This window comes from Vulpes lagopus, chromosome 2 (assembly GCF_018345385.1).
Source record: "Vulpes lagopus strain Blue_001 chromosome 2, ASM1834538v1, whole genome shotgun sequence".
NCBI classification, from domain to species: Eukaryota; Metazoa; Chordata; class Mammalia; order Carnivora; family Canidae; genus Vulpes; species Vulpes lagopus.
This window is the reverse complement of record NC_054825.1, coordinates 142,295,665-142,310,123: the sequence shown is the minus strand read 5'-3', so window position 1 is coordinate 142,310,123 and position 14,459 is coordinate 142,295,665. Positions and strand designations below refer to the sequence as shown.

The 14,459-nt window shown below is 42.6% G+C and overlaps 2 long non-coding RNA genes across 3 annotated transcripts in view; one reads left to right on the top strand and one right to left on the bottom strand.

The window, feature by feature from the left end:
• LOC121485627 overlaps positions 1–10,023 on the bottom strand; it is a 37,092-nt gene extending 27,069 nt beyond the window's left edge. Inside the window, exon 1 of the long non-coding RNA XR_005986341.1 lies at positions 9,897–10,023. This is a non-coding gene — a long non-coding RNA (uncharacterized LOC121485627). The remainder of the gene's footprint in view (positions 1–9,896) is intronic.
• The window catches only part of LOC121485624, a 68,041-nt gene extending 57,227 nt beyond the window's left edge, over positions 1–10,814 (top strand). The window contains exons 3-5 of one of the 2 annotated variants that reach the window (XR_005986335.1): positions 3,899–3,960; positions 5,223–9,670; positions 10,793–10,814. This is a non-coding gene — a long non-coding RNA (uncharacterized LOC121485624). Of the gene's footprint in view, positions 1–3,898; positions 3,961–5,222; positions 9,902–10,792 lie in introns of those variants that run through there. The other variant, XR_005986334.1, reaches the window with a different exon arrangement.
• Positions 10,815–14,459: the final 3,645 nt, after the last annotated feature.

The following is a 14,459-nucleotide window of genomic DNA, read 5'->3' as shown; positions in this document are numbered from 1 at the left end:
TCCATGAGCCCAGGCCCTCCTTGATGACAGCTGCTTAGGTGGTCGTATCAAAAGTGCTGGTGATAACTCCAGTCGCACATATCAGCAGCAGGTGAAGAAGAAAATTTGAGTCTTGCCTATCAATCCTTTTCTCTGCCATTTAGAAAAATCGCATTTTCACCAATGTCAGTTATTTTGTGATTTGATGAGATCGGCTGAAAACTTCCACTATATTTTCCTGATTATGGTAACCTAGGGAAAGCATTAAATTATGTTGATAAAATTGTTGGCTACAATCTGGCTCTAATGATAATAGCTTAGAATCATGAAGCAGCAATATTTTAGCCCAAGAGAAAACAAACTTTATCCTGAGCACATGTGTTCTTTTGCCTTTCTCATCTGATGTTGCCTGAAAATTTTATTTTTCCACTCTGAATAGTGAATTCTGCCAAATGTTTTAAAAGCTTTTCTCCTTTTAGGGGAGGAGGGGAACAGTTTTTCCTCCCGTCTGCCTGATAGCTGAGGAGTGAAGATTTAATCGGTGAGAAAAATACACACACACTACAACCTCAGAACGTTCCCGCTGCTTTTAATGTTTGATGTACCTGACAGATTACCCTTTCAAAACACAATAATAGGATAGGTGGTGCTGGAAAAAAACTTTTCCATCCAAGGCAAAAACCACATGGACACTGCACATAACTGGCATTAGCCTCGACATTGCGGGGAGTGGAGACGTGTCCTTGGGGCACAGATTCTACAGTAAAAGGCTTCCAACTCCCTGAACACATACTTTAGTTTCACTACAGAAGGTGTAATGGAAAGAACGGTGAGCAAGAATCAGGAGGCTTGGCACCTACTTCTGACTCTGCCACTTTGTGAGACTGGAAAAATCTTACCCCTCTCTGTGCTTTAGCATCTTCATTTGCAAAAATTAATGGTTGCATTAGATGATTTCTGACTTTAATAAAAAAAGAAATACAAGGTTTTTTTGAACCCTCACCGCATGTCAGCTACTTTTACATATATATTTGTGCTCGATATAATTTGATTGTGAAAAATAAACTAACCCACATTACCTGTCATTTGTTTTATTTTTTATTTTATTATTTTTTTAAGATTTTATTTTTTTATTTATTCATGAGAGACACAGAGAGAGAGAGGCAGAGACACAGGCAGAGGGAGAAGCAGGCTCCATGCAGGGAGCCGGATGCAGGATTCGATCCCGGGTTTCCAGGATCATGCCCTGGGCTGAAGGCAGTGCTAAACCACTGAGCTACTCAGGCTGCCCTGTTTTATTTTTGAAAAAATATTTATTTACTTGTTTTCAGAGAGAGAGAGAGAGAGAGAGAGAGAGAGTTGGGGGAGGGGCAGAGGGAGAAGGAAAACCTCAAGCAGATTCCTGGATGACCGCTGTGCCTGATGTGGGGCTGATCTCATGACCCTGAGATCATGACCTGAGCTGAAATTAAGAGTTGGAGGCTCAGGCAGCCCCGGGGGGCTCAGCGGTTTAGCGCTTCAGCCCAGGGCGTGATCCTGGAGACCGGGGATCAAGTCCCACGTCAGGCTCCCTGCATGAAGCCTGTTTCTCCCTCTGCCTGTGTCTCTGCCTCTCTCTGTGTCTCTCGTGAATAAATAAATAAAAAACTAAAAAAAAAAAAAGGAGTTGGAGGCTCAACCTACTGAGCAGCCCAGGCACCCCACCTGTTACTGATTGATGAGGAAACTTTGAGGAAGAGTTTCATAAAGTCTTTAGGACAAGAAATCTCAAAGCTTTGAATAGTGACCATGGAGAGGTGCACTATCTAAGTTTGGCAATGGGTCTTCTTATTGCTGCCTAAACAAAAGAAGTTCAACTCAAAAGCTGGGAGGGAATAAAACACTGACTCCTGTAGAAGAGAGGTGACTCACTGTGAGGTAGTTAGGAGAATGCTGCACTCTTACTTTGTCATTTTAGAATGTCTCTCGTTGAGAACTAATATTGTTCTTTGGAGCTGTGTGTGGGCATTTGAACCCTTTGTGTGTCCATGTACCCCTATGCATTTATTTTGATAGTGACTGATGGATCATCTGTAGGATAAATCAAGAGACCAGACTGACTTCCACTGGAGGTAAGGTCTTAAAAGAGACCAGTTGCCTGGAAAATCCCTTGTCTACTCCCTCATCTGCACTTAATTCTTCCAAAGTCCCTGAGAAGTCTTATCTATGGACAGTCTCAAGCTCCATAAGGAGCCACTTTGCTTTGAGATATGAGTAGAATTGGGGATGCAAGAAGGGAAGATGAGAAACCAATCTTTGGGGTGGAGAGGGGAGACTCAACCATGAGAGGAGTGAAGGAGAAACAGGTTATAAACAGGAAGAGCCTACAAGGAGACCCCACTGTGAATAGCTGACCATTTGGCAGCCCTTGAACTCTGAAAAAGAAGCTTATTTAGCATGCAGCTTTAGTTTTTTTTTTTTTTTTAAATTCCTGATAGACACACAGAGAGAGGCAGAGACACAGACAAAGGCAGAAGCACACTCCCTGTGGGGAGCCGGATGCGGACTCAATCCCAGGACCCCAGCATCACCACCTGAGATGAAGGCAGATGCTCAACCACTGAGCCACCCAGGCATCCCTGGCTTTAGGTTCCTTTCCCTGCTTTTGTTGATTCTGTCACAGACATATCTTTCAAATGGATTCCATCCACTTCTCTCTGACCTGCTGCTAGTATTTTAGTCTAGTTCTTCTTCCCTCTGTGGAAGGAATACGTGGCTATTTCACACCACCCAGAAAAGAGCTCTCTAGCTAAAGATAGTGAAGATACTATATACTCACGGTTTGTTTCAAATAAACAGTTATGCCTCTTGAAACTTTGCTCATTAATCAAGGCTTTATTCTGGGGGTCTGGAATGTGATTGTAATCTCCTGGACATCCTTGTCCTAGATTTAGTGTTATTACATACATTAAATGTACACTTTGGGCAAATTTCCATATTTGTGGACTGTAACTATTGAGTTTGGGGTTAAAAACCTACAAGAAGGTGGAAGTATGGGAGGGGAAGCAGAGGGTATGGGGTTCCCATTGATTATTATTTCTTTAGGAATTTTTGGTGGAAAAGGAGAAATGCTCAGGATATCCCAGGTAAAAAATGGGTTGGATTTTTGTGGCAGCTCTTTTTCTCAAATTTACGGCTTATTCCTCCACTTCTTCTTAAACCCACAAACTTAATTTCCCTCTTCAATGTTCTCCCTTCTGCCCTATGCTCAGTCACAAAGCTTCACCTATTGAGAAAATAAATTCCTTAACACAAGAGAAGTAGGAATTTCTACTCCAAACATGCTTCTTGTATTGTTGTTTTGATTTAATTTCTCCACCTCCCAGCTAAAATGGAAGCTAGATTAGAACAATATTCTAATATAGATATGTCCACAACAAAAGAAAGAAGAGGATAGTTTCTAGAACGTCTATTAATGCTGTTTTCATTCAACAACTATTTGTGGAACCCTGCTATTGGTCAAGCACTGTGTTAGGCACTGTGCTTCAAAGATGTGAGTGTAGCCTTTTCCTCAAAAAAGCTTACACTGCAAGTTTCAGAGTTATTATAAATAATTATTTATTTTTTTATTATAAATAATTATTGCTTAACTACAATATGGTTGACTTATATTCTTAAATATTTTGGGTCTTGAGGAATTTATGTTTGCTTATTTTTCATTATTAGGAAAGGTCTGTTGACTGAATGGATTCTAGAACAGTTGGCTGGTTTTCTGACCCAAGGTGGTGGACCAGACATTTATAGATACAAATTGTGTTTCCCCGCACCTGAAATAAAGGTGTAGATGTACAAAATGAAGTAAACCTCTACAGCAAAGAGAAAGGAAGGGACATTATCAGCAAATAAGATTCTAAAACTTTTTTTTTTTTTTAAATGAAAGGTAAACTGAACAGTGGGATGTAGAATCATCGGACGTGTTTGGGAAACCAGCAACATGATAAGGTGATTCTAGAAAAACGGATGGATCCTTGTGAAAATGGAAGTAATTTGAGAAACACAGACATGAACTAGAAATAAATAAATAATTAAAACCAACAGCTTCTATTCAATATACCCAGAGATAATTGGAGAATTATTAAATCCATAAAACAAGAGTGGGAGGGGGCAGTGAAAAGAGCTAAGCGCTGGAACCTAGTTGCCAGGTGAGTGCACGCATGCGTGTGGGCTGCTCCGAGCTTACAGGTATAGATGTCCTGCTGCTTAGGTGGAGAGGGCGGAGCATTACAGGCCGAGGAAGCAAAACCATAGAGCCTTTGAAGACACCGCGGAGTGAGGTCCAGGAAGCCACAGGTAACAGCAGAGATATCAGAGGCTGAGGTGTGCCTGGAAAGCGGTCAGCCCGGAGGTAAGCGGGAGCAGCCCATAAAGGGCGTGAGAACTTTGAAGCAGCGCTGAAGAGTTGGCATCTTATCTTGTCAGTAATGAGAAACAGAAACATGGGCACATTTTGTGGAAGTAACTAATTGAGGAAGGGATTTCTAGGATCAAATAAAAGGTTGATTGACCTGAGTCCTGTTTGCTGCATGAATTCCAAGAGTTAAGCCCTAAGGCAGGAGAGAAAGACTATCAGTGAGATGATTTGGACTAAAGTGGGGGCATTGAGACAAGAGTGGGGGATGGGGCACAGAAGTTACGAAGGTGGTAGAATTGATTGGACTGGGTGAGCCTAGTGGCAACATTCATCCATACAGAGAATACAGGATGAGGAGCAGATTTCAGAAGAACATAATGAGCCCTTTTTTTAGCTCTTTGTGAATGTTCAGAAATGGCAGCTGGTGTTGCATAATTGCAAAATTGGGGTTTAGCTAGTTATTGGCTTCTAAGAATATAAACGCATTCCTCCTTTCCTCTGGCCTACTCTTGGAAAAATGACACCAAGGGGTGGGGGTCCAAGGGGTGATTTTTTTTTTTTTTTTTTTTTTTTTTTTTAGTAAGGGCCTAAATGTAAATCTCTGTACATCTTTATCTTCTCTAACCCTTTTCAACATGTTGGCTGGTTGTTCTCATGTGTAGGTAATCCAAAATCATGGCAAAAGTTCAAACAAAACAAAAATTTAGAAAGGAGAGTATACTCCTAAATACGTCTTCCAGTCTTCCAGAGATAACTAGTACTAATAGTTTGATCTACAGTCTTCCAGATTGTTTTAGTGTATATCTTTTTATGTTTTTATTTATTTGTTTGTTTGTTTGTTTTTACTTAACAGAGAGAGAGAGAGCACAAGCAGGAGGAGCAGAAGGCAGAGGGAGAGGGAGAAGCAAGCTGCCTGCTGAGCAGGAAGCCCAATGGGGGACTCGATCCCAGGACCCTGGGATCATGACCTGAGCTGAAGGCAGATGCTTAACCGACTGAGCCACCCAGGCACTCCTGTATCCTTTTATTTAATCACTCATTATATTTTATGGGACCTTACTACAATACTGCTTTTTAATTCATTTACTCTATTTTTAATTTGGAAAATTTCAAATGTTCATACAAGTAGAGAAAAATAACATAACACCTATATACTCAGCTCTTAGATTTAAGAGAAATCAGTAAGCTGCCAAATCTCCTTTTTTTTTGTAAGTAAAATTACAGTTCCAGCCAAATCACCCAATTGCTATCACTTCTCTCTCCCTCCCACCCCCACCCACGTTCTTTCTGTCTTCTTTTCTGTATTCCAGAGGTTTGCACTATCCTGAAGTTGGTGTCAATCAGTCTTATGCATGTTTGTTTTTGAAATAACTCTCTACATATGTATCTATCCAGAAAAATATATTTAGTGATATTTTCTATTAGTCTATTACTTTCATTAAATGTTTACATTCATGGTATCATACTATATGCATCATTTTTCAGTTTTCTTTAAATGTAACATATTTTTGAGATTTATCACATTGCTTTGTGTAAATTAAGTTTACTTTTTTTTTAATCTACTCTATGATACACAACCCCACATTTCTTAGTATTATCAATAATGCTATAAGATGTATCCTTGAACATCTGGCCTTGTATAAATATGAAAGTCTTTCATAAAAGTGGGACTATGGGATATGCCCACATTCAGCTATACTAGAGATTGGCAAATGGCTTTCCAAACAGGTAATACTATCTCATATTCCCACAAGAAATGTGTATATTCTTCTAATTCCTTTCATTTTTTGGCAAAGCTTTTTTTTTTTTTTTTTAGCTGAAAAATTAGGGGTTATGAAATAGTATCTGTGATAGTTATTTTTATGTGTCAACTGGACTGGGCCACAGGGTGCCCAGATATTTGGTTAAATGTTATATTGAATGTGTCTGTGAAAGTGTTTCTGGGTGATATTAGTATTTGAATTGATAATAAATTGCTTCTCCCAGTGGGGGTGGACCTCCTCCAATTTGTTGAAGAGAGAATGAAGGAGAATCCTCTCTCCATGCTTGATTATCTTCCAGTGGGGACATAGGTCTTCTCTTGCCTTCACAATAGGACTTGGGCTAGAAGTTACATAATTGGCTTTCCTGGTTCTCAGGCTTTGTGACTCAGACTAGAACTGACCAGTAGCTTTTTTTGGGTCTCTAACCTGATGACTATCGCACTTGGGACTTCTTGGTTTCCACAGCTGCATAAGCCAATTATTTTATACCTATGTCTATCTACATATTTCTGTTGGTTCTGTTTCTCTGGAGAACCCAGACTATTGTAGTGTCTCATTATTGCTTAAGTAGATATTTCCCTTGAAAACTAGTAATATTGAACATTTTTTTCCACAGGTTTATTAGCATTTTGGATTTCCTCTCACGAATTTTCTGTTCATAATTTTTACCCACTTTATTTGTGTCTAGTCATAGCCCATCGAACTGTTCTTTCTCTCAGATACTTCACTTTTAGGACACCTGTTCCACCTTTAAACCCTTACACCCAGAATTTTAAGTGTCACATCTGTTTAAATATAAATTGCAGAGAATGAAGCCTATTCAGGATAAAGAAGGGTGATGTAGGTAGATGGGCAGTGTGTCCTTCTGTAAATAGGGATTTTAGAATAAGAGGAGGTGGAATGAATGCACAACCTCAAAATCTACCACCCACGAATGGCCTCATAGTACATGATGACATTGGCATGCTGTACCAGCATTTCTACCCACCACAGGGACACAGATCAAAGGACCAAGGGGACACTATTGCTAAAGCCTGTGTGTAGACCTTGGAAGAGAACATACCTCACTCACTTTAAGCCATTAAGGAAGCAGGTAATAGTTTCCCAAGGTGGCTGGTCTTTTACTCTTTTGTATGGTTTCAATGATCCTAAATATTTCTCAGAAAAAAAGAAATCACTTTTTCAACTCCCTTTAATTAGGATTTCTGTTTCTGCAACATTTTAGTGGTATTTATGTCCAATGCTTACTTTTCAGACCTTCTCTCTTTTTATCTCTCTCTCTCTCTTTTTTTTTTTTTTTCTGTTTTGATTAAGCCATAGTCATGCTCTGTGCCTCATATGGGTGTTCCTTGGAAACAAAGCAATTTTGAAATGACAGATTGGGGACCGGTTAGAGAACAGGGAGAGCTGTGAGCAGGGTCTCCTCCAGTACAGATGGTTAAGGAAAATAGATAGGAAAGTGTGTTGAGAGATGTTCATTCAATGGGTGCCCAAGCTGCTGAGTGCTTCAGTATGAGCAGCCATCCCGACTGACCTTTGGCTCAAAAGTGCTATGGTGGTAACAGAGATACGGAGCAATTATCTGAGCCTTGTTACAGAGACGGCTCCCGCTGCAGAGGCTGTGGTCCTTCGGACTGCTTTCCAGCTGAAAATTTTCCTTAGCCACAATCAACCCAGATAGAGTTGATAACCCATTTTCAAGCAATGTTTCCTTTAACAAGAAACTTTAGTATCACTCTTTCCTCCAATAAAAAAGAATCACTTGGGAAACTCGACTGGAAAACTTACCCACTCACAGGTGGATTATAAAAGGTCACCTGCCAACCATAGGTAGCCTGTACTGGACACCATGCCAAGTGAATTCAAAGTGGATAATGTTTATTTCCTTGTCACTTTCCCTACCATTCTTGCTCTGGAGAGGTGATGAGAAGTGTGAGGAACACCAAAGGTAAACCTTCCTTCAGAAGTCACTTCCTCTGACCACTCACCACTTCTAGAGTTCATACATATACTCCCATATCTCTCTATGTGCTGGTCAGGGTTTTCTTGAAGAAATAGAACCAGTGGACAAAGTTGATAAATAAAAGATTTATTGTAGGAATTGGCTCATGCAATGATGGAGGCCAAGAAGTGAACCAAGAAAACCAGTGGTGTAATTCAGTCAGAGTCTGAAGGGCCAAGAACCAAGGAAGCTGAGGTTGGAGGGCAGAAGTTGGATATTTCAGCTCAGAGAGAGCAAATTTACCCTGCTCCCTACAAATTTTTGCTCTACGGAGGCCCCTCCACAGGTAGCATAGTGCCAAGCTGCACTAGAAAGGCCAGTCTTCTTTACTCAATCTACCAGTGCAAATGCTTATCTTTTCCAGAAACATCTTCACGGAACACCCAGAAATAACGTTTTACCATCTGCCTGGGAATTACTTAGCCCAGTCACATTCATAGGGAAGATGAACTCTTCCATGATTGTTCACCTTCCATTGCTGGGATTACTCACTCATTGAAACTGCTCACTTACCTGTCTCCACTCTACAGCTCAGACTCCTAGAAAGACAGGACCAGTGCTGCTTGGTCCCGCCAACTTAGCACAGTGGCCCCGTGGCCTTGTGGAGTGATTTTAGTGGCTGGACTTGGATGTGGTGAAAAGAGCCACTGCCAACTGCCTTGAGGCTCATGTCCTTCCTCTGACCAGGCTCTCCCTCCCAGGCCCCACCCTGACCTCCCTTTCACCTCCACCTCTCTACTCAGAAGGAGATAAATAATAACACACTCACACGATGGCTTCACGCGTATTGTCTCGCTTACATTATTATTCCACCATAGTAGATGAGGTTTAAAAACTCAATACCAAGCTCTTAGATTTGCAAATTTTTGGAACAAGGATTGGGAACAATGACAATATTCTGAGCTTCCCAGAAGGTAACAACTATGGGGATTTTTGTGGACATCTGAGAGCAGCACATGCACAGATGGTTTGCCTTTTATTGGCCCATTCCTGCCCAGAAGGCAGCACTCGCTGAAACAAAGGAGCCTTATATTAGAAGGGTGTGGGGGTCACAGCAGCCTTCAGGGTGGCCCTTGTCCTTGCTCTGGTCTCTCTCTGGCCTGTCCTGTGACTTCACAACCCGGGACTTGTGACATTTTTCTTCTCCAGAGTGGAAATGACAGAGCTGTAAAACATTCGTTTCTGATTGGTATCTCTGAGTCAGGCAAGGGGGCGGGGGCGATTAAAACTGGACTCACACGTATCTTCCCATCAACCAAACCAGAGTTTGGCAGTACGGAAATAACTCGTGAGGGGAAGGTACCCGACGAAACGTTTTCGATGGTGAAGCCTGCGAAAGGAAGGCAGATTTCCTTTGCGCCCAAAGGGAGGGCACCACTTGAGCCCTGCGGCAGAATCTGCATTAAGACGTCAAAGCAGGCTGCATTAAATCGCTTCTAGAAAGCATCTTAAAACCAGGAAAAAAGAAGTCGAGTTTCCCAGGGCAAGAACTGTGATCGTATTACGCTCTGACAACTACAGTGTTTGGCCAAGAGGGTAAAAATACACTTAAACTCTGAGAAGCCCCGTAAATATCTTGAATAATCTCAGCTCGCGTGCCAAATGTGTCATCCTTCCTCTCTCATCTCTCTCCTTCCCCTCTGTCCTCTCCCACCTCTGTCTCTGGCCCCTCTTCCTTAGGTTCTTGCTTCTTTCCTGTCCTTCCTGGCTTCTAGAACTCTCCTCTCCCTCCTTGCAATGCTCGGTGCCCCTTTGCACTCACAGATACGTAGATCTCTGGGCTGCGCTGATGACTCTGCTAAGAGCCAGGGTGTCAAGATGAATCAGTCTCTGTTTTCCTCTCCGGCATCAGGCATCAAAGATTGTCTGATAGGCTCGGCCAGGCTCTTGCTCCTCCAGTTGCTACCTCCTGGAACATGCTCTGCTCAGCAGCCTTGCCGTCTGAATCTGTAATATGGGTGGTTGGGATTTTTCTCAGTCTTATCAAAATTATTCTCAGAAAAAAAAAATCTTTGTAATTTTCCCCTAGGACGTCATCTAAGGATAAATATTGTGTTTATTATGCCACTAACATTTCCACCCCAGGCCCCTGGTATGGCCTCTGATTGCTCCTTTTCCAGTAACATCTCTGCCCCCTGGGCCTCCTCTTAGAAATTGCAGAGCCGCCTTCATTCCCAACCTCAGGCGGCTTACTCTCAAGGGGAGTCCCTTTTAGATGAATTGCTTTCAAATTCTTTAATCACTCAGGCAGTCGATATGAAAAGTTGCACAACTGCTTTGGAAACTGGCACTTCAGCAGGTTGCTGGGCTTGGGCCCAACGGGAGGGGGGGAGCAAAGGGACAAGAAGCCAGAAGCTCTCAGGGCTCTCAGTGTGATTGCATAAATGGGAGAGGTGTCAATTAGCGCAGGTTTGGGCCAGGACACCGTGTATTGCCTCCAATCCTAGTTAGATCAAAAACAGTTCGCCCTGTAAGTAAATCATATCTTAGTCTCTGTACCGGCCTGATGGAAATCAGCTAACCTTTAGGCAAAGCACAGGGCTGGCTCCTCCTTGCTCAAGCTTTTGGAAAACTCAGCTTTGTGCAAAGGATTAGGTTAACTCTTGCAAAACTGGTTCACCAGGAACAATGACTAAGTGGATTTTTTTTTTTTTTTAGCATCCGGCATATTGTATCTGAGCAGCTATAAATATATTTACAAGCTGGAATTCCAAGGAGCTGGGGGGGAGGTGGTGGGGGGAGTATTAGCTTGCTGGAAAACATGCCAGCCGAGTTACGGGCCTTCACCCAGCCAGCATACTGTGTTTTCATCTTCATCACTTGCAATTTTATTTTCCTTTTCAAGGACGTTGACTGTCATTTTCTCTTTAACGCTGATAATTTCTCTCTACCTTATGCCTGTGTGTGTGTGTGTGTGTGTGTGTGTCTGTTCTGATCTTCCCAATGCCATGCAGGCATGTCCCTGTTATTAAAAGTACTGTCTACTTATTGACCACTTCAGTGATGAAAGCCAACTGACAAACAGGCCATGCTCTTCTCCCCCATTTGCAGGCAGTGAATCTGAAAGCCCAGAGAAGTTTTCTTTCAGTCGCCAAGTGTTTCGGAGTCTGAACAGCTCTAGTTCCAGATGTTGGCACAGGGGCAGGGAGGAGGGTGGAGTGGCCACCAAAGACTTTGCTGTTGGACGGTGTTTCCTACTGCATATTCCTAGGAATCAGCAACAGCAGGGATGCTGCAAAAGTGTTTGTTGAAATAAGGATTTCCAATAAGGGAGTTTTCTTAAAGTATTAAGTATGCTAATGTGCCTTGGGCATAGTCAAGGATGAGTTATAGTAAGTGTCATTTTTCATATTTATCACTGAAACCATGTCACCTGCAGCCTTCTGGGGCCCGGCATTCCGCATTCCGAGAAGCACACTTGTGTGGTGCCTGGGGGCCTAGGAAAATAATAGAATGAGGGAGGTAGCCCAGAATAGAAAACTCTTCTGATCATAGTTCCTGTTGATGTGGTTTGGTGGGCAATTTTCCACTTTCCACGATTGGAATTGATCTGGGGAGGGCAGGCCCAACTTGGGGACTGCAGTGCATGGATCTAGGGCTTCTGGCATTTTTTTCTCTTCCTTTTCACCTCTTTGTCCTACGTTGTCCTCACTGAGAAATCAACAATCCATTTGGTCACAGAGCAGAGCCTTTCTCTAGGGCAAGGAGTTGTCTTCACATGTATATTTAGGCATTATTTACAGTCTGTTCATCTGCGGTTTTTTTTTTTTTTTTAAGATTTTACTTAATTATTTGAGAGAGAGAGATAGCAAGCGAGAGAGACCAAGAAAGAGAGAGCGCACAAGCTGGAGGGAGGGGCAGAGGGAGAGGGAGATGCAGGCTCCCCACTGAGCAGAGAGCCCCATGCAGGGCTCCATTCCAGGACTCTGGGATCAGGACCTAAGCCCAAGGCAGATGTTCAACCCACTGAGACACCTAGGCACCTGTCCTCTGCTTAGGTCCCTTTGATCACCTAAGCACATGCTCAGAGGGGTCCTTTCACAGCTGCCCTGTTTTCTCTGTAAGGTGCATTCTCTGGCTTCTCCTCACCCTCTTACTGGCCTTGCGTTTGCAGTGCTGTCTTTCTAGTTCCCTGAAGCCACCAGCTTGGTGTCTGCTGTCTACGACTCTGCCTTGGAAATATCTGACTCTCATTTCTATATGTCACAGGGCTCCATCCTGGCCACCCTCAGATTCCCCCAGGCACCAGGCCAGCCCATGGACTCTGCTCAGTCCTTTGACTGGAGGATGGGCTCAGACATGTCCATTTCTATTTTTTTTATATTTTATTTATTTATTTATGAGAGAGAGAGAGAGAGAGAGAGAGAGAGAGAGAGAATGAGCAGGGGGAGGGGCAGAGGGCGAGGTAGGCTCCATGCTGAGCAGGAAGCCCAACTCAGGTATGGATCCCTACACCCTGGGATCAGGACCTGAGCTGAAGGCAGACAGATGCTTATCCAAATGAGCCACCCTGGCACCCCAAGATCTCCACCTCTAAATGGCACCCCAGTTGATTCTGCTGCCTGCCCGGGTTTGGGCAAACCTGCTCTAGGTTGTAGGCATGCAGCGCCCTGCCCTGTCTCCTGGAGCACCGCCTGGGTCATGATTCCGTTTCCCCTACCTCTGCTTCCAGAAAGGGAGAAAATGGAAGTACTTATAAAGTTCCTGCTGTGTCTCAGGTGCTTTAAGTATGTTCTTTCATTTAATCTTCACAACACACTCATGAAGTACACATCACTATCTTCATCTAAGGATGAGAAAAACAATATTTAGAGAGTCTGGGTCATATCTCTAAAAGCTCCCAAGCAGGCAATGGCAGCTTAGGGGTTCAACCTTCAATCTGCCAGCATCAACAGCCTCGTGACTTGAAAAAGTGGGGTCCCTGGGCAAACAGAATCAGCCTGATCTGGGACCTGTAAGAAATACAAATACTTGGGTGCCATCTCAGACTTATTCAATTTCTTTGGGGATAGGGTCCAGAAACTTGTATTTTATTAAACCCCCCAAAATGATTCTGAGGCATTCTTAAGTTGAAGACTATGTATTTCCCTGCTATATTGTCTCTCTCTCTCTCTTTTTTTTTTTTTTTTGCTCAGAAGAAATTGCCATATTTCTTTCCCAGAAATCCCACTATCAGCTCACTGTGCAGTTCCACTCATATCTTTCTCAACCAGCAGTTTTATTATGCACACTCTTCTCATTTCCTTAGCAACATTCATGGTATCTGAGCAAACATGAGGATCCAATCTAGCTTTAGGTTTTTCCAGCCTCTTCTTAAACTTCAGCACACACCACACACACAGAATGAAGTTCGACTGCACCTACTAACTTCTTCATTAAATGATATCCACCACCTCTGGCGAATCCCTACTGCTGGTCCACTCCAAGCTTGGATTCTCAGATCAAGGAGTGCAAACATTCAGGGGCCTTAGCATTGAGATGTATCTCTTTAACGTGAAGCAGCTGTGGGGAGACTCTTGAACGTGGATCCGCTGATAACATGGCACCTCTTCAAAACTATAGTCTCATTCAGGGTTGGATGATGTCCAGGTCAAACCAGAAACACTCCCATCCTACTCTGCCAAAAGATCCAGGGTGACAAACATCTCTTGCTGACTCTGCCTCTTTCTGGACATGCAGAAGGTCCAGGTTGCTCAGCAAAAGCAGATTGATCCTTCAAAAGAATTTTTAGGCTAGTTGGACTACACTGGAAAAGTGAATTTATTCCAAAATCTTTGGCCTCATAAATAATTCATAATGATTGGTAAAGAATTAGCATTTTGGAGTTCAAAATACCTAAAGTTTCCTTGGATGGTTGAGGTATGACTGTTAAATAGAATAAGGGGAACTAGGAGGTTAATAGGGAAAACTTAGCTTGGGGGTATTTATTTATTTATTATTTCATTTTTTTCTGGTTACATTTAGCTTTCCAAATTGTTTCTTCAATGCCATTGCCCACCAGAATATTCTATGAATAAATATTAGACTATATCCCTGGGCCATCTGTAATGGTCATGTTATTCTGTTCTGTGGTGTGCTCATGGGATTGTATCCTAACTGGAATTGCAGTTGGTAGATTGAGATGCATTAGATCCATTTATACATTTCATTCTCCTTTTCTAAATGTATTCTCCCTGGATTAGAGCTCCTGGCTGTGAGTCCTCTTGGGTCAGCTTAATTACCAGAAAAAGAATTATGGTTTCACCATACAGTGACCTTGCAAGAAGTATCAGCACAGCTCAATTTCAAATTCTGCTCGAATTTCACATATATTCTTAATATATTT